The sequence below is a fragment of the Bos indicus x Bos taurus genome, chromosome 6 (assembly GCF_003369695.1).
Source record: "Bos indicus x Bos taurus breed Angus x Brahman F1 hybrid chromosome 6, Bos_hybrid_MaternalHap_v2.0, whole genome shotgun sequence".
In the NCBI taxonomy this organism is placed as follows: domain Eukaryota; kingdom Metazoa; phylum Chordata; class Mammalia; order Artiodactyla; family Bovidae; genus Bos; species Bos indicus x Bos taurus.
This window is the reverse complement of record NC_040081.1, coordinates 10,675,689-10,681,109: the sequence shown is the minus strand read 5'-3', so window position 1 is coordinate 10,681,109 and position 5,421 is coordinate 10,675,689.

Genomic DNA, 5,421 nt, shown 5'->3' with positions numbered 1-5,421 from the left:
AATGCTATTCATTGAACCCACTAACCCTTATATACAAAGGAATATGGCAAAAAAACAAAAAATTTAGAGATATAAGTAAACACTGGCAATATGAGAGGAGGGAAATTTAACACATGACACTCTATATCTGGTAGAGAACTATTACAAGTTCATGTTAGAAACCACAGAACAGTAATTAAAGTTAAATTGTTTATTTTTAACATTTTTTCTTTTTTTTTAATTTTTTTTTACAAATAGAAATTACATGATTATTTTCAATGCTCTGAATCTCATTTAACATATTGACTAAAATCTAAAGAATAAAAATGCCTAAAATATGTGTATGTTTGCACTCAAATATATATGTGCAAATTAAAATCACAAAAGCCATAATCTCTAACCATATCTCCAAGCCTAAAAAGTAATAGCAAATAAAAAGTAACAATGATCCTGGGAAACACTAAGTATATCTAAGCAGAGATGACACAAACAAGAGATTACAAGCTTTTGGAAATGTTAGCAAAACAAACAAAACATCAAAATGAAATGTCTTCAAATAAATATTGAATAACAATAATAGCAAAATCAACTATTATTTAATAACATTCACTATCTATATATCAAGTTGCTAAGTAATTTTACATATACATTTATTTCATCTTCAAACTAACCCAGAGAGACCCAGTTCTCCCAACAGTCTCACATTACAGACAATTGATTGGTTTTAAGTGGTTTTAGTCACTAAGTTTTGTCCGACTCTTTACGACCCCATGGACTGTAGCCCACCAGGCTCCTCTGTCCATGGGATTTCCCAGGCAAGAATATTGGAGTGGGTTGTCATTTCCTTCTCCAAGGGATATTCCCAACCCAGGGATTAGGGAAGCCTTACAGGCAGCTGCCATGTAATAAAATGGGTCAATAACAAAGAGTATTTTTGGTCTGTGCCTGGATGGGGGAATCGATGCATTTGAGAGAGAATCAAGCATTTTCTCTTGGATGTACTTCATTTAAAGTGCTTTTGCATGGCGCCTTCATTCTGGAAAGCTCTGTCCTGGGATTCGCACATGACTCAGACTCTACTTTGTTCAGGTCACCCTCACTGACCACCCTATTAAAAACAGTACCTGGTGCCACCTCTTACACTGATTTTTCTTTATATGAATATACTGTTCTAATCAACTGCGACAAGTGTGATATCTAATCCATTTTTAAAAATACCTAACCTCTACAGCATGTGTTACTAATAATAGTCTATGAGTATTTGCTGAATTAATCTAATAATAAATGGGGAGAGAAAATGAGAGAACATCCTAGGAGAGAATCCTGGAAGAATCAGAAAATCAGACTGTGGATTTTAGAGCTGGTTGTGATTCACAGGACTCCAGACTGAATCTGGTTTCCTACTGAGGTGAGTGGATTGGAATGACATGCTTCTGGTGATTGTATATGAATGTCTGATTAGGGCCAAGTGAAGGCCAAGGGAGAAATTTAAGTTCTAGCCAGCACTGCAGAACAGTGAGACAACCCTGTGAAAATGAAATCTTCAAGAAATAGAAGTTGTGCAGGAAATTTTGGTTTCAGTTATACTAACTGTATAGACACTTTAAGTATTAATAGCATGCTGGAAGATTATGATTTTTCACAGTCTACTGCTTACAAAAGGTTGTAATGTGCAACACTAAAAACCAATTCTGTCATTTAGAAAATAAAAGCAGTCTAATTTTAAGAGAAAAATCTGTTAATGTTTTACATTATTTTTAATTTTATTATTTTTTACAAGCAACAAGTCAGTGTGATTTAGTCATGTGGTTTAAATCCTGCAGAAGACTTCCTCTGACTTTGAGGCTCACTGACTTTCTTGTTACTCCCTTCTGTTAATATACTGCACTCCATTGTTAATGATCTGAGTTTATTTTTTTTCTGAGGAAGAGGTCTACTTTAATTCCTTTTACTCAAACCAACCCATGCCTTAATGAAGCCCACAGGAATATTTAGCCCACAGTTGCTGTACAGATCAGTGATCTGGTTAATCTTTAATCAGATTAAATGTTACTACTAAATCCCTGAATGTAGAAGCTTGATCTTTTGCTGCCACAATTAAAATACGAGTTGCCAGTCCAGGTTCAATGCACGATGCTGGATGCTTGGGGCTGGTGCACTGGGACGGCCCAGAGGGATGGTATGGGGAGGGAGGAGGGAGGAGGGTTCGGGATGGGGAACACATGTATACCTGTGGCAGATTCATTTTGATATTTGGCAAAACTAATACAATTATGTAAAGTTTAAAAATAAAATAAAATTAGAAAAAAAATAAATAAAATATACTGACATACCTGATATGGACACAATTACATAATAGGAATTTAATCTAGTACCTTTCACTTTGTAAGATATACTTTTTATCTTTGTTACATAGAATGTCTGATCTATGTTTCTCTCTTGGGGAATTTTCCTTCATGTGTTTCCTCAATATCTATTTGAACACTTTGAGTTATTTCTTTTCAGCACATGTTTATAGTTGCTTCTGAATGCCACATTTCTTTCCCTTTATTTTTTGAAGGGATTTATATTCAGAAAATCATAAATCATTATCTGTTATTTCCTTGGCATTTAATATACCATTTTGTTAATGTTTCTGAACAGTAGTGTTCAGAAATAGTGTGGGAGAAATAGACATTAGTAAAATCTTTCATTTAAAAATTTCTAATTTATATTCATTGCAAATATGTGTATCTATGAAAATTTTAATTTTAGCATCGATATTTTATACAGTAAGAGAAAAATGAGAAACAAAGAAGAAATGATATATTTTTAAGATAATACAGTCTCAGAACATGGCTTTGATATGTCATTTTACTTTCTTTATAAGATTCTTTCATCTCATCTGTCGCCTTCATCTTTTACCAACAGGAGAAAACAAACCTTCTATTACCACCCCCAGTTCACCTTTACTTACATGCACACATATGCACAGACACATTTACGATGGATGAGTTGTCTCTGCTCTTTTATCTGTAACTCTCAATCAAAACTTAATAAAGGGAGACCTATGGATACTTGGTTCTCCTTTCTTTTCGATCCTCAGTATGACTAGATGATATCTATGTGAGATATATGTGTGTTACATTTTTTAAAACATTTTTATAATAAACACAGAATCTGTTAACAAAAATAATCTTTAAGAAAAATTAACATAATAAGGACTGAAAGGAAAATTTTCAGCATAATTGGAAGTGATGACAGAGGAGCTGGAAGTCCTGTGTGTAAATATAAAATATCATTTTCCTTCATCTGTTCACTTAGGAGTCAGAAGCAAGAACTATAACAAGGATGCTCTCAGATTCTCCTATAACTATGCAACATTGTTCTCCAAAGTTATTACCTGAGAGTTCATCAACTTATCCTCAGGGCCTCCCTTACCCAAAATTTTTACCAGATACTGTGGAAGCAAATTGGTTCTTGGATTCACAGCAGACCTGACATTCATGGTATGACATCAACATAATAATTAATTTTGTGGAAGTTCTATTTCTTTTTTTTACTTATAAAGACTGTGATCTATTTTTATAATAGTTAAACCAGACAAACTATGAGAAATCCTAGATGCATAGTAAGAGTTTGATACTACAAAACAAATTTTTCTTATATTAATGGACATTCTATATAATATAGAACAATAATATAAAATTTGGTCATCTAATTATTTTCACTAGATTGGCCATAGAAATAATTTTGTCAGTAGGTGTTTTAAATGCAGAGCACACTCTTAAAGATATAGAGTATATTTCTATATGAGGGTGAGTGCCCAGCTCAGCTACTGCCTCATGAGGTAGCACTTTCCTTGAACTACCATTTTGTCAGAGTAGAACCAGAATCTGATCTGATAATTACCCTAAGAATTAATTCCTCTCTCAGGACGGTCACAGACTGTTGAACGCACAAGAAATGTTGTGGAGTTTTTATGAATTCCCAAGTTTCTAGTCAGTGTGGGAAGACAGCTTATCATTAAAATGTTGCTTAGCAAACTTTGAATCAACACGAAGTGAGTGAGTTTTATATTTAAGTCTACTGGTATCAGAACATGAGTTTCTACCATTTAACTATCAGAAAACCAGGGTGGCCTCCACACTTGACAGGACATAATCCTTCAAAATTAAAACCAGTCTCCTGATCTGAACACCCGGACCAAATATCAATGTTCTCATTTCAATTATAATCAACTGCAGAAGCACTTCTTTTCAGTCCTGTTATTCTCACTAAAATATATGTGATAAACTAAAATAACACTTTTTAAAGGAGACCAGAAATATTTATTAATGGAAGATTTAAGAATCTTAAAACCAAAGTTCATAAGCAGAGAATATTTTCTAAGGAAATGAAATATGAAAATGCAAACAGCTTGTGTGTGCTAAATCAATTCAGTCATGTCCAACTCTATGTGATCCTATGGATTATAGCTTGCCAGGCCCCTCTGCCCATGGGGATTCTCTAGGCAAGAACACTAGAGTGGATTGCCATGGCCTCCTCTAGGAGGGCTTCCCAACCCAGGGGTCAAACCTGCAACTCTTATGTTTCCTGCATAGGCAGGTGGTTTCTTTACCACGAGTGCCATCTGGGAAGCCCAAAGGACATGTAGCCTCAAACAGGAGATAATGCATCTGTATCCAAAAAAATACACAATATCTTCTTAGAAGACAGTAGAAATAAAGAAAAAATATTTTAAGTCAGGAGGAGAAATACGGACTGTGATATTACAAAATGGAAAATTCAAATTGCATATTTACTTAAACTTTCCTAGTGACTCAGTTATTGAGAAAATGGAACACTTTACTTCAAGGAGGAATTAAAAGCAAAATTATCAGTGACATTTAAAGAAAAACCTTGAAAGGAAATTCAAAAAAATCACTGCCATCAACTCTTCTGTTCAAAATTATACAGTGAGCGTTTGTGTTACAGAGGAAACTTTTACATATGAATGGATGCAACTTCAGAGGTTGAAGCTGTTATTCTATTACATTGGGTAGTATGTGAGTAAAGAAATTAGAGTCAGTAAGACTAAGCAGAGAAGTCTGGCATGCCACCTACATATATTTTTCTTTATTTTCCACATGAGAGTGTCCTAAAATTTGCAGTGCAATATACTTCTAAAAAAAGTTCAATAGATCATGATGCTTTAGTCTTTTAGTTTTGAAATAACAAAACATGACCCTGAGTCTTCAAGGCAGGAACCAGGAGACACATTTTTTTCTGGCACATTACCATTTATACTACAGTAGGGCATAATGTGGAGAAGGCAATGGCACCCCAGTCCAGTACTCTTGCCTGGAAAATCCCATGGACGGAGGAGCCTGGTAGGCTGCAGTCCATGGGGTTGCTAGGAGTCGGACACGACTGAGCGACTTCACTTTGACTTTTCACTTTCATGCATTGGAGGAGGAAATG